At 39.9% G+C, this 23,179-nt stretch overlaps 1 non-coding gene across 1 annotated transcript; it reads right to left on the reverse strand.

Moving 5' to 3' along the window:
- Positions 1-253: 253 nt before the first annotated feature.
- On the reverse strand, positions 254-356 carry LOC123461900. The gene has a single exon (XR_006637951.1). It is a non-coding gene; the product is annotated as a U6 spliceosomal RNA (small nuclear RNA).
- Between the last annotated feature and the right edge of the window lie 22,823 nt (positions 357-23,179).

Below are 23,179 nucleotides of genomic sequence, written 5' to 3' on the forward strand. Positions count from 1 at the left end.
AACAACCTTTTGGGTACCCACATGGCATCATGCATGATTCTTTTCGATTGTAGTCACTTAGGGGAAAGGGCTCTGTCTATTTTGCACAAACTTATAACCCTGGGAACTAGCAAAGGTTCTGACCTACAAGTGGTTCAATAAATCTTATAGTTTTTTTTTTTTGACAGCTAAGAAATTTGCCAAGGGCAGGAGGCACAAGTCAACAATGAATGTCTGCTTTTTACAAGAGCATTCTCATCTTTGTCTCCATTCTTTTCATATGGAACACTTCACGAATTTGCATGCCATCCTTGCTCAGGACCATGCTAATCTGTGTCTCATTTCAACTTTAGTATATTTGCTGCCGAGGCTAGCACTTGTCTCCATTTTCTAACCATTTTGTGTCGTACTTGAGTTCCAGTTCATTCCAGTGACATTAAGCACCCTGTCAAGTCTACCAGCCAATACTGTCCACAGCTGCCTCCTTACCATTCCGTTTTATAGTCAGAAGAGCTGAGGTTCTGAAGAGTAGCATAAGCATAGCCAGGACTGGAATCAAGGCTCATTGCTCAGTTGATGCTCTTTCCACCATCGTACTCACTATGGTGGAATAGCTTCACGTTTCCTCCTGGCTAGTTGTGGTTGATTATTTTTTCTCCACTTCTCATTCTTAGAAGACTTACGAGAGAAGGATAGATAGGACTTGAGGCATAAGATGAGGATGGCTTTTCTGTTCATTTATGAAGTGGATATCCAGGCTGGAGGGATGGCTTAGCAGTTAAAGGTGCTTGCTTGCAAAGTCTGATGGTCTATGTTTGATTCCTCGGTACCCATGGAAACCGGCTGCACAGTGGTGCATGCACATGGAGTGCATTTGCAGTAGCACAATGCCCTGATGCACCTATACTCTCTGTCTCTCTAATAAATAAAAACATGTTTTAGCAAAAGAGCTAGGTGTTTCAACATTGGGGTGAAAAGCTCCCTATGAGAGAAAGGTTTGGTAACCTAGCAGTTGGACCAAGGACCACGCTCAAACTCTTGTCTGTGGCCCCATTATGCCTTTAGCCACTCCTACTCCAGCTTGCATGCCTTACCCTTAACTGTTGCTGGTTACTGGTACCTGTGTTCCCTCCTGTGTGCTGTCTTTGTTCATGGAAACCTGGAGCTTGTTTTAGGGTGTTTCAGTCTACATAAAGTGATTTCTTCCTCACGTTCATGATTCCATTTGACACACATATAGTACTTAATTAGATATTGCTCTGTGGTGTCATCAAACTAGCTAAGTAAGAGCTATTTGATAATAGGCAAGAACCATGCTGTTCTCCAGCCACAGTGGATGACAGAGGTCCCATAAGAAAGAGTAAGTAGAATGACAATATAAATGAAATAATAACTGAAATATATTGGAAACCTTTACTGTGTGTCTTATTCCTACTAACCCTATGAAGTAGACATGCTTGTTTTTATTTCACAGGTGAGTAAATAGAGCCTCAGAGAGATTAATCTGCCCATGTTGATGTTTCTGAAGAATACCGAGAGAACAAAATTGGCATAAGTCCACTATCCAAAAGGAATAACCCTTTTTAAATTTGAACAGAGTGAGGACAGGACAGAGATTGTGTAATCTTAAAATGTTTAACAAAGTGCGAGTGAATGAATGCTCCAGGCACATTTCCTGAGCAGCGCAGCAGATTCCACAAATCATGATTTAACAAACGCACAAGGTAGCTGCATCTTATTTCTTGCCTCGAGAGCTGACTGCAGCTCTACCCCATCTTCGCCCACGCAGCTGGCTGTCCAATATGACATTTTCAACCCACTGATGCCTGAGACCATTACTATGTAGAAATTCTAGTCAGAGTGAAAAAATAAAATCACAAGTCTCTACTTAACCCTTTATGTTAAAAAAAAAAAAAAAGAAGCCAGAAAGGACAAGTTCTATTTTTCAACATTAGCATTTTCAAATACTAGCAAGTTTCATTTTCAGGAAAATTCTGCTAAACTCCTTCATACTTCTACAACGTCCTCTGTAGGAAAATATCTTGAAATAATTGTGCCTTTCTCTCTCTGAAGGATTTCTTTCCCCTTAGTCCATGCACTTTAAATTAGCACCATAGTTTGTGGCAAGCACATCAACTCTAGTGACATAAACTCCTGTATTGAATACCATAAGTTAAAGAAAGAAGGACTAATATTTTCAACAAATATTTGGTAATTATTTCTAGTGATTAACCTTATGACATCAAGCATTTCATGCCACTGTGAACAAAATACTTAAATAGCATACTTAAAAGGAGACTGGCGGACTAGCTCAATGGCAGAGTACTTGCCAAGCATGTCAAGGGCCTGGGTTTGATTTCAGCAACTATGAAGAAATAAAGTATATTATCCATCAACAAATCTGATCAAACAGAGTCCTTTCAAAGGCAAACTTGCATATGTTTTGGCTGAGGGATGGTCAATGTACTTCACTCTACCGGCTAGTGAGAAGAGTAAGTGGTTGTGCCTAATGCTGATGTGTGCTTGAGGTATGGGTAAAGTTGCTGTCAATTATGCCAAGCACAATTTCAGTCCCTTCGGTAGAACTGAGCACAGTGAACTGGAGAATAGTGGCAACCATCCCACATGTGGGCCAGAGATGGCAATGGCTTAGTCGTGGGGGTGCCTGTAAAGAATTCAAGTGAAGATATTTCAAGGATGCGGGAGAAAGCTCGGTGGGTCCGAGGGCCTGGTTTCAGTTCCCAGTACCCATGTGGACAGCAGGTGTGGCTTTGCACAACTTTGCATGGCCTCGACCTGAGGGAGACAGAAGGATTCCTAGGGATTGCTGTTCAGCTAGTTAAACCTAAAAGCAGTGAGCTGACATGCTCAGCAAGAGACACTGCCTGTAGAAAATAAGGCAGAAGAACAATGCAGGGGGACATGTTCCTCTGTCCTCTTCCATGCTCATGTGCACAGGGCTTATGTATCCACATATATGCAGGTGTGTACACCGCATGTGCATGCACACATACACATCAAAAATGATATTTCAAGAAATAAAAATACACCACAGGTGGTCCCTGGGGCACACATCTGCAGTCCCAATACTTGTGAGGAGGCAGAAGCAGGGACATCAGGAAGACTTCAAGGTTATTTTCAGTCACATAGTGAATTTGAGACCAGCCTAGATTACTTGATATCCTGTCTCAAAATACCAGCCAAACAACCAAACAAAGCAAAAAACACATCTGAATTACTACAACAGTTAAAAAAAAAATAAACCTTTGAAATATTTAATTCTTCTGCCTCAAAGTTAACATTTATAAGAGGAAGTTGGCTAAAAGGTGCTTCAGAGCTCTTCTTACAGAGAAAACTGGGACTTGTTCTTTGAGGTACCATCTACTCTGGCTTATGTGGTAAAGAGGACTCAAAAATTAGACATAATAATAATAGTGACATACTTTAAAAGAAATCAGGTCTACTTAAAAAAAAAAATCAGCCTGATATTTTGAAGTAGTTCAGGCAGCTCTTTTGTTCTTACAAGAATTCCTTTTCTCTCACTTTAACAATATCTCATTCTATCGATCTTCCAAGCCACCAAATTATAACTTCTTTGATCAACCTTTTACTGCTGTCTTAATACACCACCTTTACACACATGCACAACCCATGCACATCCCTTTGTGTACTTAAAAACAAACAAATAAACAAACAAACAAATCTTTTAAACAGCTGGTTTGTCTTCTGATCTACTCCTAACTTAACTTGTGTTTAGTGGATTCCATGTGCCAAGTAGTTTTAAAACCCTTACTTTATCATTATACTTAATTTTTTTTTATTAAATTTTTTTTTGTTGTTCATTTTTTATTTATTTATTTGAGAGTGACAGACACTGAGAGAAAGACAGATAGAGGGAGAGAGAGAGAATGGGCGCGCCAGGACTTCCAGCCTCTGCAAACGAACTCCAGATGCGTGCGACCCCTTGTGCATCTGGCTAACGTGGGACCTGGGGAACCGAGCCTCGAACCGGGTTCCTTAGGCTTCACAGGCAAGCGCTTAACCGCTAAGCCATCTCTCCAGCCCTCATTATACTTAATTTTCACAACATATTTATTTTATTTTATTTTTTGGTGTGTGTTGTATGTATGTATGTGTGTTCATAGTCTGTGTGGTGTGTGTGCTGTTTGAGTGTGTACAGATACACCCACTCCATGTGACGGGATGTAGAGACCAGAGGAGGACATGAGAGGTCCTTCTCTAGTGCTCTTCTGCCTTATTTCCCCGAGACAGAGTCACTCACAGGACCTTGAACTCTCTATTTTTCCAGTTAGACTGACTGATCAGCAAGCCCCAGCACAGGGCTCATAGACAGACACACAGGACCATGCCTAGCTTTTTCTTTTCTTATTTTTGTGGACACTGGGGTCCACCTGTGCAGCAAGTTTTCTTACCCATTGAACCTTCTTTCAATCCCCCAGTAACTTTCTATGCCATTTGAGAGATGAACCACTCAGGCCCAGAGAGTTTATCCACTTTCTCTGTTTTACACTGCCAATATTCAGTAGAACCAGCATTTGAACAGTCTGATTTCAAAATCTATTTTTTTAAAATATTTTTTGTTCATTATTTATTTATTTATTTGAGAGCGACAGACACAGGGAGAAAGACAGATAGAGGAAGAGAGAGAGAATGGGCACGCCAGAGCTTCCAGCCACTGCAAACGAACTCCAGACGCGTGCGCCCCCTTGTGCATCTGGCTAACGTGGGACCTGGGGAACTGAGCCTTGAACCGGGGTCCTTAGGCTTCACAGGCAAGCGCTTAACCGCTAAGCCATCTCTCCAGCCCTTAAAATCTATTTTTTAACTCATAATTCCAATGGTCTCCCACTGGCTATGAGTGTTGTGTTTGCTTACTTATGAATACACAACTTATTTTTTAAACTAAAAAATTAATATACATGAAGTATTAATAAATAGCAATATTTGTTAAAAAGTTAAGATAACATTCAAAAATAAGATATGTTCTGGCACTCCCACTTGCAAATTTCAACAGATAGCTGTTACCAAAACTTCATTATATACTGTATCTGATTATGTAGATATAGATATACATATTAATGGTACCATAGTAAAATTCTAATAGTTGGGTACTAATTAAGTATATGTGCTGTATCTTTTTAAGGGTCTGACATGTGGTTCTGTCTTATCTTACTTGTTCCCTACTATGGGTTTATTACCACTTTTGTAACCATCCACTGTTATTGAATATTTAGCTTGTAACCACTGAGAAATAATAAGCCATACCAAATTAACTTTCCTAATCTTTACCATCTCTTTAAATATCAATCTTATTTTTTCAGATTAAGTTTAAAATGTTGTCCTTGTCCTTGGTGTCTCCCTCCAATACCCCACTTTAAAAAATCTTGATTATGAATTTTATTATATGAACCTATCAGGTGTTGATTATATTCTAGCCAGGGTATGCTCTTATATCCTCTCTCCCCTGTCCCCAATCCAGTAAGGGCCCTCCTCAATGGGTTACTGTTCACTGTGGAGTCACGAATGTATCAGGCGGTCTCTGTGGGGATGCTCAATGCCTTAGTAAACTCCTTCTTACCTGGTGACTCTTACAATCTTTCTATCCTCTCTTCTGCAGTGTTCACTGAGCCTTTGCAGGTGTGTTCTAAGACTACTTTAGTGCCAAGCCCTGTGCAATCTCTGGCTTTCTGCTTTAAAGCATTTTGAGTGTCCTTGGTGTTTACCACCATCTCCTTGGAGCTGGTTGTCAGGCTAGCAGTGAGAAAGCAGCACTCATGTTCAGAACATCACTTCCTCTGTAATGTCTCCTGGGTCCTGGCAGATGTGACAGAACTGGGTTGTCTCGTGCTAGGCAGTTGGCTAACTTTTCTTGTTGTATTGATGGCTTTGGTAATCTCTGGTTTTGGTTGCCACCTGTTAAAAAAAAAAAAGGCAGATTATCAAACCAAAAGTGAAAGTAGCATGGATTAAAGCAAATAAAAATGGTTATTTAGAGACTTTTAGGTGAGTATAGCCATTCTTCTTAGCCAAAGGCCAGTGGAAGCTTCTCCCTGGAGTCTATGATCTTCCATCTACAGGGTTCTGACTTGGCTTTCTGTACCAGCTTTGAGTTCTTGACCATTAATCAGGCTTCATATCCAATCCAAAAGTGGCTATGTGCCACTATTGCACAGATGTGTATATCTTTTCTGGATAATTGATTTTATAGCTTCTAAGATTCTCTGCTTGTTGATGTTGGTGGTGGCCATTATCTTGTAGTAGCTCATATAGAACTTTCTAGCACTATAAGGATTAACCAACAGGGTGTTGGATTGATTCTAGGTTCCAGCATGATCTCTCCATGCCCTGCAACAACGTCCCACATCTAGCTCATCATCAAATCTTACAAATTCTATTTGTTAAAATAATTCAGATATTCTCATTTCTCAGCCCCATTTCCTGACACTATATTATTATTATTTTTTTTTCATTTTGTTTTTCGAGGTAGGGTCTCACTCTGGTCCAGTCTGACCTGGAATTAACTATGTAGTCTTAGGCCCCAAACTCACAGCAATCCTCCCACCTCTGCCTCCTGAGTGCTGGGATTAAAGGCGTGCGCCACCACACCCGGTTTATTGTATTGTTTGAGCCAACATCTCTTCTCATGTGGATTACTGCTGGTACCTTGCAGCTTGTTTCTCTATTTTTCACTTGTAGCTAAGACTGATAGTAAAATCTCAATGAGATAAACATCATGGTGCCCAAATGCCATCTAACTCACTGAAGTCTAGTGTCTGCCATGGTCTTTGATGATCAATGAACAGCATCTTATAACTTTTTACTTATTTTTAAAATACCACTTTTTATTTCGATTTTACAAATGATTGCAGCAAGGGAAAGGCTGAGAGGTAAGGGGAAGCAAAGTGGGGAGAAGAGAAGTACACCATGTGGAGGACAAAAGCCCATGTGGGCCACGTGTAGCTCAGGAGTCCATGTGACCAGATATGGATCTGTGGGAAAAGTATGGAAAGAAAAGAAAGTTCCAGGAGCTCCTGCCATGTGGGGAACTGGAGGAGATAAAGAACCCATGCAGAGAGTAAGGGCTAGGGGGGCAGCCCAGGCCCAGCCGAGGGAAAACAATTCACCCACAGGTCGAAGTTCCCAAGTGATCAGCAAGAGCGAGTTAGCATCTCATAACTTTTCTGACCTCCATCTCTACCATTCTCCCTCTGTAATCCATTCCTACCAGTCAACTTAAAATATTTGCTATCACTTTTTTTTTTCCCCCAAGATGGTATCTCTTGTTATCTTGGCTGGTCTGGAACTGCTCAGTAGCCAAGATGATATTGAACTTCTGATCCCCCTCAACTTCTCAAGTACTGTGTGTGCCTCCATGTCTGGTTTCATGCTGTGCTATAGATCGAGCCCAGGGTTCTGTGCATGGTAGGCAAGCACTCTACCTGACTGAGCCACACTCTGAGCCCCGAAACATTTGCTTTTACTTGAACGCCCCACTGCCTATGAACCTTTGAGCCCACCCTCTCACCCCCATATTCCCTCCCCTAGTTCTCTGTTCAAATGCTCCTCAGCTTATTTTCTTGAATGGGGGTCGAACAAATATATCAAAGAAATACTGATGGAACATACATTTCTAAAAGTGTGAGAGTGCTTATTTTCATACTTGAGTGAAATTGTTTTCCTTTTCAAACCTTTTGCTATCATACTCCTCCCTCCTTCCTTCCCGATTTCATTGTAATATTCTCTAGCCCCCTCTCCCCCTGCTGTTTTGACTGTAGAAGACTGGCTAGGTCTGTCATGGGAACTTTGCATGGCAAACAGATATTAGACAGCTGGCCTGATCCCCTGGGCCACTTCACAAGGCAGTCACATCAGGAGTGACCTTGGAGTGCCACTGGGTTGTCATTAAACAGTTTACAGATCAAAAAATCTTCCCTTCACACTTAAGTCACATTTCTTTGTCCCCAGATATTCAGTACCAAGTTAAAAACACTCTATGCTGAAGAGAGGATGTAAAAAGTTGATTCACCATATTGGTTTAGTATACAAGCACATATATGCATAATTGGTTTATGTAGATATGCACATTGAAATGGGGACACATGAGCACAGGACAAAAGTGGCAAAGACGATTTCGTTTCCATGGCTTAAGTGTATCGTGGAAATTGGGAGCTCATTGTTACTTTCATCATGGTGTAAAATCACTACCCATATGTAGCTGCAAACACTGGCCAGGCATGGTGTTGCATGCCTTTAATCCCAGAACTTGAGAGGCAGAGGTAGGAGGACTGCTGTGAGTTTGAGGCCAGCCTGGGACCACAGACTGAGTTCCAGGTCAGCCTGGGCTAGAGTGAGACCCTACCTCGAAACTCACCCCTCAAACTTTTTATAAGCTTTTGTTAATCCCTATCACATTAAGAAAATCACTCAATTACTGCCAATTATTAGGCAACTTGTAGTTTGCATTATGTCCTGGATCACTAGGGTATTGATGGTAAATAAGTTGATTAAAAGTTGTGAAATTGTAGAACTAGCGAAGGCCATTTATTTCCCTCATTTTCTATAACAGGGGAACATGTACTTGGACAACAGATCCAAGGTCACACAATTAGTTAATGATACAGGTGGGTCCTCTGACTCCCAAGATAATCCTCAGTAGTGCTGAGGGAGTGGTGTCTGTGAGCCAAGCCTATTCTAAATGAAGGCATACCTGCTAGATACTTCCCGTCCCTTCCAATTGTTCTGACACCCTGCAGTTTATTTAGATTACGTGATTTGGCTTCATTTTTTTTTTTTTTTTTTTTTTAACTCTGGAGCTAGCAGGGTAGGGATCACCCTGTTAGGGTGCTTAATTCTGCGCTAATGATCCTTCTTTCTGTCTGAAGTCTTCACGTTCGGGCTTTTTCAAAGGGAGCTCGGAGCTGCTTGTCCTTTTCCGCCTGCCGCATGATGTGCACATCAGTGCCTCCTGCAGCCTTCCACTTTTTAATTGCCTCTCCTTCCTAATGAAGGCTGCATCAGCTCCGGTGCTAATTGAACTTCGTCCTTCGTTCAGACTGTGTTATTAAACAAATAGTCACAGTGTTTGGTCTCACTTTAATAGGAGCATTGATGTTTGCTTAACATCAAAAACTTATTAGTAATCCATTGAAAAGGCAATTAATGGAGGACATGTGGGTAAGGAAATTGAACGAGGTCTGCAGCACACACAGGACAAAGAACAGCAGACACTGGTGTGCTGGGGCTTAACTCTGTGTATCCCGGAGGTTGTGGAGGTGATTGTTCAATTCCAGACTTCTTATCTAAGCCAACGAGGTTATCATTTATGGGAAGTTCTCTGTAGTTACGTGAAGGATAAACTCACTTGCTTCTAAATCACAAACTTTCTCTCCTTAAGACATGTTCTCCAAGTTGTTTTTTTTTTTTTTTTCATGTAGACTTGGCATTTGCCATTACACAAAACATCGACAGGTAAAAAAGAGGATGCTATGTATATCATCTGAAATATTGTTACACAGATATGAACAATGACAATAGTTTATTGTGTATTACCCTGCATTCCATTCTGACACAGGTACAAAAACAAAACTGGGTCATGTATGGTGTTGATGGATTGGTTTAGTTTTTAATTGACAGTATATCCTGAGTACCTTTCCTGTACAACGAACGGACACCTGAGCCGTTCTATTCAATGTCACTGATGTAAGTTCTTGGATGTGGACAGGCTGCAATTCATCTCATCATATTGTTAGAGGTTTAAAAATAACCTTCTTATTTAGCCACTTGCATAGCCCTTCATGACATTAATAATTGGTTGAGTAACGGTAAGATTGGGAAAGTGAGTTCATAGGCTGTTCCATCGTAAGACAATTGTGTCATCATATGACACATTTGGTGTGATGAGGGTAGAAATATATGCCCTGAACAACACTTCTTTTATCAAAATTACAAAATATTTTATTTATTATTCACTTACTGAGAACAGAGAGAAAAGATAGAGAGGGACGAGAAAGAATGGGTGCACCAGAGCCTCCTGCCACTGCAATCATAATCTAGATGCATGTGCCAACATGTGCATCTGTCTTTGAGTACTGGGCAATCAAACCCTGGCCTTCAGGCTTTGTGATCAATTGCCTTTAGCCACTGAGCCATCTGTCCAGCCCCTGAACAACAAGTATTCTGAATATCAAACTCCCTTTATTTATAATTATATCAACAAACTATTGAGATGAGGCACATTCCAGGTAGTATAGTTGACTCAGCAAACTATTAAGGAACAAAAGGGGGAGGCCAAACAATATTCTTAAAAGATTGGGATGAGGTTTTGATTTGCTTTTACTTAGGAACTACACAGAATATATCCTACTTGAGTTCAAAGGAAAAATATTTTAAAATATGAACTTAACAGCATTTGACGATTGAATAAAGCACAGCAGACCAAATTCTTTTTATAATCCATGCTAAATAGATATGAGAGAAGAACCAGTAATGGGCTACTCCATTTGTTCCACGGACATTGGGTCTGGCTATGAGACTCCCATCTCTGTTAATGTAAGCCATGCGTGGCTTGGTCCAAGGCAATATTTAGTAAATGGATGGTGTGACAGCCTCTATGGACCCTTTTAGAAAATGCTACTGTTGAGAGAACCTATATATGTATATATATATTCTGACTTAGTTAGGGTTAGGAAGCATAAAATATTAGAATAGGTTTTAAAGATTTAAAAGATTAGCATAGGACATCTTTTTGTTAGATTATTCCTTATATAAAAAGTTAAATGTTATTTCTAATGTCATCATAAAAACAAGGCTGGAGAATTATTGATTATTGAAGCTTTTTATGAGATAGTGAATAACAGACTCTCAAGTTTTCAGCACTTAGCTTTGGTTGGCTTTTTACCTTGTTCATGCAATCTGGTATAATTAATTTTAATATCTGCACTTATTTTAGAGTTTGTAGCATGATGGAAAGATATTTCTAGTGCAAGCCTCACAGTTATCTTTCCTCTTTGAATTAAAAGCACACAATTATGTAATGCAAGAATCTCATTTGTAAAATTTCAATGAGGAGAGTGCATGCACAATCTTTTATCCTATTTACAGCAATGTGAAGCAGGGCTGCCCAAGGACAGAGTCTGGAAAGAGATGCAAAAAAAAAAAAAAAAAAAAAAAAAAAAACCCAAAAACCTAATGGGTTGAAATGGACCTATATTTTTAGTAAATAATAAATCAAAATTGAGAAAAGTTTTAAGGTGAGATTTTTTTTTCTTATGCTTTCTCAACATTAGCTGGCGATTTTTTTTCTAACCAGAGATTTGCTAGGAAAACAGTCACTGATCAGGTTGACTAATTGACACTACCACTTAGTGGTCATGTTGCTTTGTAGACTTTGAAGAGCAAGGACAAAACAGTGAATGGAAGCTGTTAAAAGGTTACTTCACTAGTACCAGAGAGTTATGCCACCTCTGTCCCCCTCCTTTTTCTATTCACAAGCTTGCTAGTAGTTGGACTTTAGGGAATGCATGTTTCTATGTATGATACTGGATCCCTCAGTATCTCCTGGGATGACACCTTATTTCTTCTAATCTGATAATTAAGGCAGCTACAAAATTAGAGAAAAAATGTAACATGAGGTTCTATTTTTCTTACCAAAAGAATTTTTCTTAAACATTTTAAAACCCTGACATTTTAATTAAAAATATGTTGATGGGAAAAATTAGAAACAGAAATAGCCTACAAAGAAACCAAGAGATAATAAGATGGTGCATACCTGTAATTCCAGCACTTAAGAAGCTGGGTCAGGGGCTGTTGGAGTTCTAGGTCATCCTGAAGTATGTAAGAATCTCTCTCTCTCCCTCTCTCTGTATGTATGTACACACACACACACACACACACACACACACACACACACACACACATATATATGGAGAGAGAGAGAGAGAGAGAGAGAGAGAGAGAGAGAGAACAAGAATAGATCATTACAGAAAAATTTCAACACTAGGGGTAGACTTCCTTCTGGAGAGTCAGGGAGGCTTCAGATAACCATAAAACAATACAAGCTATTGCCAAGGTCTTGGTTTGCCCACCAGAAATAGATGGGAAGACTCCAGTGTTGAAGACATCACATGCTTTGGCTCCAGGATACTGAACAACCAAGCTGGAGCTGATCTGGTAGCCTCCCTGTTGACTGCCTGTCATAGTGCTAGAAAGTACTATGCAGCCTGCTGGGGAAGAAAAGTCATCAATGGTCTTAACCAGCAGTGGACCCTGCAACTAACATGGCTGGCCAGCCAGGTAAAATGTGCCAAATGGGGCAATGGTGGCATTTCTATTATGGGGGAAACTAATTGCTCTCTGACTGGATTTGAGGCCTATTCCATGGGAGAGAATTCATGTTTGGTACTGAACAACCCAAGTCAAAAGCGTATGGCTTGGTAGGTCATCAGCCCAGGGCGTGTGAGGTGGGTGGAATCTACGGAAGTTGTCTGGCTAAATGGATATATTATACTCATTAAATTGCCCTCTAAATAGTCATATTGATACCCATATATTAATGATACTCTTATTTTTGGTTAGGTAAGTTTCTGTTTTCAGATGACAATGACTACTGGGGAGACTCAAAACTCACTCAAAGTACTGAGAAGAAATGACAATGAAGTGTTTAGCACTAAATGAGATATTTCTACCACACCCTCCAAGGTCCAGGGATCATTGCAGAAGAGTTGGTAGAAAGCATGTAGGAACTAAAAGTGGGGATGAGTGCTTTGAAATGCTGTCTTCCAGACACAAAATGGCTGTTGCATTTATGACCACACAGTGACTGACACTATCTACATAAGACTTGCATAGTAGGAAGGGGAAATGATGATATAAAATTAGGAGAGGGACTAGTTGGAAAGAATGGATTCAATGAAGGGAATCTAGGAGAGGGAAGACAAGGAGGGTCATGGGAGGGGATTATGGTTAGGGTATATTGTGAATACATATAGAGGTTGTCAATAAAAAGACAAGAAAGTAGATAGCATGAACCACAGAGAAAAAAGAGGCAAGAATAATTAATTACTTCATTCAGCGATATATATCAAAATGTTAAATTGTTTTCTTTTGTCCTAGTCTGTTATCCAGTCTGGATCATGTTTATACATATATATGTATGTACATAATGATGGTTACAATTGGATAATGCTGGGTTAAAGTCTTCTGTACACACAATTTTGTGCATGGTCCCTTTCCTTGTGTCAAATTAAAATCACTTGTAACTTCTCTGATGTGTTGAAGTCACTGTGAGGCTGGAGGGAGGCCTTCATGATCTTGAACATGTTGATCAGAAGAAAGAAAGCTATGGTCTGGGAGGATCCATCTCCCTTCTGGGGCTCTTTCCTCTTTTGGGGAGACAGCTAGGGATAATTTCTGGATACAATATAATTCTGAGTACTCCCCAGTTGATATATGTATGTATGAAAAGAAAAAGGAAATATTTTTTTGCATGTAAGTAATTTCTAAACATTTGTGTAGAAAAATTGAGAAGTTTGAGATCATTATGTGCTATATTCTGATTTATGAATTTTATTTTTTTCCATTGGGGTGAAGTATGATTAAGTTTACCCTGAGTATTCTTTTAAAAGAAAACTTGGGTTCAATAACTGAGACTTACAAATGAAAAAAAAATAAAAGAAATATATAGTTTTGCTTTAGCAAGTATACTGAAGTGGAAAATAGAAAATAGAAAAGCCCAAATCAACAATAGCAACAACAACAACCCCCCCACATCCATTTGGACTAAAATACATGTATATATAACACAACTTTCCAAGCATAAAACGAAAAGTCTAGCCAAGGGAATGAAAGAAATACCTTTTGAAAAACTGCTGAAATAGGCCTGTTGTGGAAATAGTTTTATTTCCCCTTTAGAAGATCTATTTATTGCAATTCTGGGAGCGAGAGGGATGCTTTTGAATAAAGAGTAGAGCCATTTAAGATGTTGTACACAGTGCCATAATTTATGAAGACCAGTTCGAATTAAAGCTAAATGTCAGCCAGCAAATAGAAACCAACAGAAACATACATTTCATTTCTTGTAGAGGGAGTTGGGGAGGGCAGAGGGATGAGCTTACACTTCATGGGACTCTTTCATATGACACAGATTTTACATGGAGAACATACACCTTGACAGAGCTTGTCTTTGGGATTAACTCTTCATGTTCATTCATTAATTGTCAAGTGCTAAAAGCATGCAGCAAGATGTGGACGTTGCATGCATTCATTAATTCATCCCGCCTATTCATACTGAGAGTCTATGCTTCGCTAAGTTTCCTTCTAGCCACTGTGGGGTCATTGTCAAATCAGACAGATGCTTACCTTTGGGCACTTTTAGACTCAGGGGATAGGTAATACATAAGACAGAGGTGTCTTCTCTGCCAACAATTAAGATGGGATGATGGGGAGATGTTGGTCTGACAGTCATGGGAGGCCACTGTGTCCACTCAATACCTTCCAAGGTAATTCCTTAAGCCTACTCCTGTCTCCCTGCAATTTAGTTAGATGATCTATTCTCCTCCTTCAGTAGCCTTCTTGTAAAGGCTTACTGCTATGATTGCCTTTGACTGAAGAACTGTAAAACTGAAATAAAGATGCAGCTTTAAAAAAGCTGGAAATGCATTTTTTATAGCTCCAAGGCTCAGGTGCACTGTCATTTTCTCTGCTCTGAGAAAATCATGAATTATTTTTTATTATAGGGACTTATAATAGCTCTAGATCTTAATGAATGCTCAACAGGAGGTCTTTTTTCCCTAAACATCAAGTAGCTGTCAGTTTTAATTTTCTTTTAGAATTTATACATTAAAAACATTGTTTTAGCTGTTGAACAAAACCACCTCTTATATTCAAGGAAAAGTGTCTTTTCTAGCCTGACTGGTAGAAGCAAGCCTTGCATTTGATAATTAGAGAGGGCTGGTATTCCATAATCACAAGGATGTGAAAAATCAAATTTCAGTTTCCCTGTTTAATAAATGTACATTTTTGTTAATTGTGAACTTTACTGTATTGCAGACTGGCCATATTCCTATTGGGTTATACTCTTATGTTTTTCCTTCTCCCGTTCCACTGAGGGTACCTCCTTAATGGAGTTATCACTGTTCACTTTGGGGTCATGAATGTAAATTTAGAACTCATCAAAAGTATCACCCACCTTGATTAAGCAGGTTTCATCCCAGGGATACAATTATGGTTCAACATACAGAAATTGATAAATGTAATATAACACACAAATATACTATTAATATGTTTATGCCCCAAAGTTGTACATTCAAAGGTATAGGAGGAACAGTCCCTGTTCATGATAATGCAATTGGACTTTAGATAACAAGGGCAAACATTCAGATTCAAGGAATCACAAGGACCAAAAAGTGTTTTTAAAAAATTTAAATATATTTATCTCATATTATGTCAGAAACTGCTTTAGCATGCAGAAAAAGAGTGTTATAACCCAGTTCCAAGGCATGTCTTTCAAACTGTACCTGTTTATTTATGGATCGGAAGTGTATATACATACGCACACACACACACACACACAAATAAATGTGTGCATATATATATATATATATGTATGTATATATATATATATATATATATTATCAAGAGTCAAGTATGTAGATGTTTTCCATCCTTTTTGTGAAAGTATGTTGGGTGAGGGGAAAAGGCTATTGATTTATCAATCATAAGTTGGTATGCCTTTGAGAGGAGGCCTTTTTAAATATATAGTTTCCTTTCCTTTTTGTTTTTATTGGAGGTAATGTCTTGCTTTAGCCCAGGCTGACCTGGAGCTCACTTTGTAGTTGCAGGCTGGCCTAGAACTCATACCCACACTCTTACCTCAGCGTCCTGAGTGCTGAGATTAAAGATGTGCACCACCACTCCCAGCTTTTGTTCCTTTTTTTGTGAATCCAACATAGAGTTGATTATAATTCAACCTTCATGGTGAAATAATGGGTAGTATTTATTTAGTTCCATTATCTCTTTCCAAGATCCTTATACACATTTATTAACTGCTTGCCATCCTACTCTTGAGACAGGGAAAACCGCATTTACATTCACTGACTGAGTTTCCTGACAGCAGGGGTTTGAGCGGTGGAGTGTGCGCCCATCAAACACCTGGCCAGTCAGGAAGAAAGGGATTCATAATGCAAGCAAGGATGAGGACCTCATCTTCATTAATTAATATTAGTGTAGCACTTGCAGATTTCTCTTCACAAAAATTGGAAGCCTCTGTAGAAGAGGTGCTTTCACTCCCTAGAGAGCACAACAGGTGTCCATGAACTTGATGAACAGATAGAAGAGATAAGTACTAACATAGAAAGTGAGGAGATGGGCCAACACTGCTTTGCTTCTTCTGAAAACAGACACCTGTTACCCCAAAGGGCATTAGAACAGTGCACACGCTTCTAGAACAATGGGAGTATGAGCATTTGACCGAGTGGCTAATTATTGAGCAACCTAATTTTTCTCTTATACTGTTAGATGTCTCTGGCCAAAAAATATTTTCTTTGTTTAAAATATCATTTATTGATAATACATTGACACCTTCTGTATGAAGAGCACTTTGTAGACTCAAAGAGAAATAGAAATATGGACAAAATACTACCTTTGCTACTCTCATCGAACTTTCTAGGGGGAGATAATAATGATATTTAACACCTTGGGTGCATATCCTGTGCTAGACAGTTTTCTATGACTCTGTTTAACAACTCATTCAGTTGGAGCAGTCCTATTAATACAACGGAGAGGGGCTGGAGAGCTGGTTTGATGGTTATTGTTGAAGGCACTTTATTTAACTTAATTTAATTTTAATTTTATTTTATTTTGAGGTAGGGTCTTGCTCAAGCCCAGGCTGACCTGGAATTCACTGTGTAGTCTTAGGGTGGTCTGGAGCTCACAGTGATCCTCCTACCTCTGCCTTCTGAGTGCTGGGATTAAAGGTGTGTACCCACCACATCTTGCAAGGGCACTCTTATTTCCAAAGCCTAGTGGCCTGGGTTTGATTCCCCAGTGCTCACATAAAGGCAGATGCACAAAGTGATGCATGCATCTGGAGTTTGTTTGCTGTGGCAGGAGACCCTGACTTGCCCATACTCACTCTTTTTGTGTCTGCCTCTTTCTCTGTCTCAAAGAAATAAATAAAAATATTTTAAAAACTAAGAGAGAATAATTTACACTGCCATGGTGCATGGTGTATCTTTAGGCCAAAGAGAACCATTATGCTTTGGTTTATCTTGACTTTCTTGAGCAGTAGTGATGAAGGGGCTGGCTGGTTTGAATAATTCACATTAGTGACTTGCAATGATATAATTTCACAGACTGACCTTAAGTTCTTGGGATCCCAACTGAGTACATCCAAAATTCTGTCATAGGTCAGAGAAAGAAAGAAAAAAAAAAAAACCAACATAGTCTCACATTATTGTCTGTATATTTTTGCCTTGGGCAAATAGGACTTGGATTAGTCTGGCAGCTTTTCTTTCTGGCTCATCTATATTTAATGAACCTTGTTGGTTCTTTTGAGATAAGTCTTACTTCTTGGATATTTTGAGATAATTCAGGGTTGGCCTTAGGCAAATTGTAAAACAGGTTGAGTTAGGAATCTTGGCTGCTTCTGGTTTCTCACTGCTTCCCACCTGTTTGTACCCACATGTTTATAAAAACTCTTCTTCTGTTCCTTTCCACAAACAATGTGGTAAAACAACTTAAATTTAACTCCCCTTTTCTAATTAATAACTTAACATTTAAAAAAAATATTTCCAGAGAGGTTCAATGTTTTCATTAAGAAATCTCGAGCATGCCCCAGAGCATGGATAAGGTTTTGGAGGATCTCTTGCAATATCTTCTAGCACTTTCCAAGAAGTATTTAATATGACAGGGTGGACAGAGTGGCAAGTTCCTTGTTGTATAAAATTGTTTTTCACATCCAACCCAATTAAGTAGAAACTGCAGAATTCTGGATGAAATGTTTCAAACACTGAAAATACATTTTCTTTCTCTTAAGTAAAGTTAAATAATTTTAAAAAATGTGAGGATATTTTTCCTCTACCACTTCCTAGAGAGATACCCAATAAGTGCTCACTATCATTATTCACTCAACAGATATTTAGACTATATGTGAGCTAGGCTCAGTGGAAAGAAAGGATAGTACAATGGAAAAATCATGAGTGCTAGTGCGAAAGTTGGGTGGGAACTGTCTCAGGCTGAGTCTCAAGCAACAGCAATAGGCATCGTCCCTTTCATCTCTTCTCCATTTTGTTCCACTTTTGTTGGGGAAGGTTGAGGGGTGGGGAACAATAGTAACCAAAGCATTTTTCTAAGTGCCTATTATTAGAGACATATTCTGGATCTAACTGACTCAACCACTTTCTCTTTGTCTGTCCTAGGCTTCCAGAAATTGCACTGGTCACAAATATTGCTCCTTCTGGTTCTGCGAGTTTCTCCTTACTCCTTTCGCGATCTTTTCCTCTGTGCAATGTGGAATCTAGGCATCTGGGTTGCAGTGTGCAGCCTCCCCAGAATTGCAGTGACATGATTCCAGCCCCCCTCTGGGAACAAAGAAAGGGGTGGATTCCAAAATTAGTTTAAGTGGGAAGCAGAAGAGGGGGAACCGTTTTGCAGATTGACGATGAGAGTCCCAACATTCCAAGTATGAACCGAGCAGGAGAAAACGATTTCCAGTCAGCGATAGGAAAAAGGGTGACAGGTACAGGTGGCAGCAGCAAGTTTCATTTGGAGGCATGTTGACGTGTACAGTACAGACCAACATGAAGATGTTTCACAGCTGTATTTATCCAGGTCTATGAAAGTAGGAATCTTGTATTTCCCTGTTCCTGCTACTTCTCATGTTATTCAGTTAACCAAGAGAAAGTCTAGAATTTGGAGGTGAGGTCTGGACTGGGAAGACGTAGTCTTCTGTGATCCTGGCCTAAAGTACCAGGAGCATAGGAGGGCAGGTGAGGACACAGAGAAGAATGGGGACCATGGTACTGCTCACCCTTAGGGAAGGGGCAGCAAGGGGCTATGGGTTAGATAAGACAGGGGAAGACAATCATCCCTTGGGATAAGGGAACACAGAGGATATGTTGACAGGATTGCAAATGGCTACACAGAGAAGAACAAGGGCTGAGGAGCAGATCTGTAACACTGGGATGAAGTGTCCATGAGGAACCTTCTAGGGAACAGCAGGTACAGAGCTGCGGTGGGTGCGCAGAGAGTCAGCAGTGCGGAAGAGGCAGCAAGCAGGAGTTACTTTTGTTCAGACTGCTTGGTGAGGTGATGGGAAGATGGAGGCAGGGAGCAAAGAGTGGAAGAGTATTGGAGTGGTAAGCCCTAGGGGCAGGCAGGTTAGGAGACCACCTTAGCTGGAAGGAAAGGACCTGGGGGTGGGGTGTTAGGTGAAAAGCAAGAATGAGAGTAGATAACATTCAGTATCTTTTCTGAGAATTTTAATTCTGAGTTCTCAGACTGGAGGAAAGAAGATAGATTAGGTACTGAGAAAGATGAAGTAATGACTGAGATTTAAGGAGAAAGTAAAACCTCAAGATAGGTATTTGGGGACTTGTTAGATTTGTCTTTGAACAGTAATAATTCCAGACGAGGGATACTATAGATATTTATATTTGAACACATCAGTTTTACTTCACAGGATTCTCTAGGAAACGCTGATGTGCATGTGCATATGTTCTGACATTTAAGTTTTAGGAGCTGAATTCATGATAGGATTATCAGTGTGGGAAATCTTGACTGAATATATCATCATTATCTTTGGAGTCCTCAACATTCCTTTTCCATTTTATATCCCTCTTCAGCAATTAATTGTAATAACATTTTATAGGAAAGAATGGTGTAGTTTTTAAGAATTGAAGGCACTTGAGGGATTGTACAATCTAACCGTTTATGTTTTGATCTCTTGTGCTTTATCAAGGACACAATCTTCTTTAGCATGATGGAATAATCCTATTTTCTATAAGTCTGCTTCTATTTAGAAAAACCTAGCTATTTTTCATGTGTCTTCAAGATACTCATGTTGCAGGGCATAACTATATGTTCCTCATAGAGCTATTGAAATAAATATGATAAGCTTTGATTTTAAAATAGTGAAAATGTACCATGGTGTAAATTTGACATGTTAATCACAACCTCAGGGGAAATACGCTGTTTCGTTTGGGTGAACAATATTTAAAATATAAACCAAAATATTTCATTATTTTTTGATAAAAGGTCTCTGTAACCCAGCTGGTCTCAAACTTGTGATAATCCTTCTGCCTCAGCCAGTGTTCAATTGAAGAAAAAGATTTAAAATCAAATTTAATATCTAGAATTCTTTAATTTCAAAATATAAGTTTAGAACAGGTAAGGTTCTGCCTACTTACCATGTGACCTATTATGAGAATAAGTGATAAAAAAATGATAGCTTCAAACATAAGAGTATACCAAATGCTTCATATTTCATGCTGGATTAGTTGGGTAAAATTACATTTGAAAATAAGATGAACTGTGAGATGATCAAAATAAAAAGTAGTCACATATGTAGTGTTAAAGTTTAAGAAAAGGGGGAATCATGTGAGTTTTCATACTTTGAAACAGTCCAGTAGCCAGAAGGCCCAAGATAGATCATGTGGGTGGGGAGAAATTATAAAGTTTCAACCATGAATAGCTCGTGATATTTTACTTTAACTTGAATTCATGCCTTGTTGATAACAAATTCTGTCTCTATGTTTAGACATGAGTGTAAAAATAACAAACATCTCCAACGTTAGTCATTAGATGTCACAGCACTCAGCTCATTTAGCGCTTAGTAGCATGTTGGGTAGTTTTGGAGAAGGTAACTAGTTAGATTTGTCTGAGAGCACTTTGGCTGGGGAAGAGATGCGCAAGACTTCCTTTTATCCCTCCAAGTACTATGAAGCAAACGTGTTGCTGAGGGGCTAAGATAAACAATTCACTTATGTTGAAAAGAAGCAAATGGGCTGGAGAGATGGCTCAATGGTTAAAGTGCTGGCCTGCAAAAACCTTATGATCCCAGTTCAATTCCCCACTATCCATGTAAAGCCAGACACACAGAGTGGTGCATGCATCTGGAGTTCATTTTCAGCGGCTGGAAGCCCTGATATGCCCATTCTATCTGTTTCTCTTTCTCTCTCTCTGTTTGCTTGCAAATAAATAAATATCATGTTATTTATTTATTTATTTTTTTAAAGAAGCAAACATGGGCTAGACACATGGTTGGCTAAAGATGTTTGTTTGCAAGCCTGATGCTCTGTGTTCAATTCCCTAGTGCCCATGTAAAGTCAGATGCACAAGGTGGCATATGTATCTAGAGTTAGTATGCAGTGGCAAGGGGCCCTGGCACACCCATTCTCCCTTGCCCCCTCCCTCCCCTCCTCCTCCCTTTCTCCTCTCCTTCCCCTTCCCTCCTCCTCCCTTCCTCTCCCCTCACCTTCCTTCTCCCCTCTTCTTCCTCCCCCTTCCCTTCTTCCCCCTTTCTCCTTCCCTTCTCCTCCCTCCCTTCCTCCCTCCCTCCCTCCCTTCCTCTTTCTTGATAAATCAGCTTTATTCAGGTATAATTTACAGCAAAGTGCACTGAGTTGTTTAAGAGTGCAGATTCTGTTTTCACCCAGTATATACATGAATACAAACTAGTGCCAGTCATGAGACCTTTTCCACCCTTACTAGAAGTCATGATATTCCTATGGAAGAGACTCAGAACTCCATAATGATATTGCCATGGGACAGAAACTCCTATTTTCTTTTTCCTCTGTAGTGCTGGGGACAGAGCTGAGGACCTCTCACCTGCTAGGTGAACTCTTTACACCCCAGCCACGCCTCAGAGCTAACCCTTAGATTTCAGTTGCAGATGTTTCTCGGAAATAGAATTCATTTAGTGCTTACCACGTGCTAGTCTCTGCCCTCAGTCTTTGGCATATATGACCTCTTTTCATTCTCAAAACAATAGGGTGTGACAACTCTAGCAGCTTGTCATAGGTTAGGGCACTTGTACCCTCTGGGGAAGGAGAAGACAGGCCAACAAGGCCAGCAGGGAGAGACGGAGTTGGGTTTCTTTCGTCCTCACCTAAGCACCTTTGTGTAGAGCATGAAACTGGGGTGAGGGAGCCTAGTCAGTTTTTCTCTCATTTTACGGTGTGAAAACTTGAACATGAGAGTGAACAGCCTCCTCCAAGTTTGATAGTAGGAGGAGCATCCTGGCTTTCAGTGACTTCTTCAGTGATGTCTTGGGTAGGTCTATGGAATCATGCTCTTAGGTACACACTTCCTTGAGCTTTTCTTTGGATTTTCCTACTTGGTTGTCATGCATCACCTCTCATGTAGTTCTTCAGGCTTATCTCCTCCCTCACTGATCTGACAGCATGGACTGATTCTCCCAGTCTTGATCCCGTTAATGCCAGGTAAGATTTGTTCACGGAAGCTTATATAATTATCCTTATCTTAAGAAATTTTTTAGTTATTTATTTGAGAGGAGAAAGAGAGAAAGAAAAGCAGGTAGGGAGAGAGAATGGGCACACCAGGGCCTCTAGCCACTGCAAACAAACTTCAGATGCTTTTGCCACCTGGTGCATCTGGCTTTCTGTGGGTACCTAGGAACTGAACCTGGATCCTTTGGTTTTGCTGGCAAGCACCTTAACCATTAAGCAATCTCTCCAGCCCCATAGTAATATTTTTAGTGGAAATAACCCTATAGACACCAGTTATTATAAAGTATTTAATTGCTCAAGGTAGCAGCATCTAGTAGAAATGAGCATATTTACATCCAGACTCCTGGGAAGCTAGTACATGAGAACTGTCCTGTTGTTGGTGAAGTAATCCCTCACGGGTAGCAGGAAGAACACAACAGCCAAAGGACGGGGAGGAGCACTCGGGCATGCTGTGTTCGGGACAGGAAGTGCCCTTTGTTTTCATGACCTCACAGCGGCTGTCTGTCATCACCTGCAACACTGGACCCATCCACATGCCTCATGGATGATGGAGGAGGTCAAGAGAACAGGACATCGGAATAGAGGAGAGACTAGTTGGAAAGAAGAGAATCAGTCGAGAAGGAATGGGGAGGGGATGGAAGTAACGGAGGGGATTATGATCAAAATATATTATTACATGTATGAAAACTGTCAGTAAAATATTTACAAATAGCCTG

The sequence above is a fragment of the Jaculus jaculus genome, chromosome 6, assembly GCF_020740685.1.
Source record: "Jaculus jaculus isolate mJacJac1 chromosome 6, mJacJac1.mat.Y.cur, whole genome shotgun sequence".
NCBI classification, from domain to species: domain Eukaryota; kingdom Metazoa; phylum Chordata; class Mammalia; order Rodentia; family Dipodidae; genus Jaculus; species Jaculus jaculus.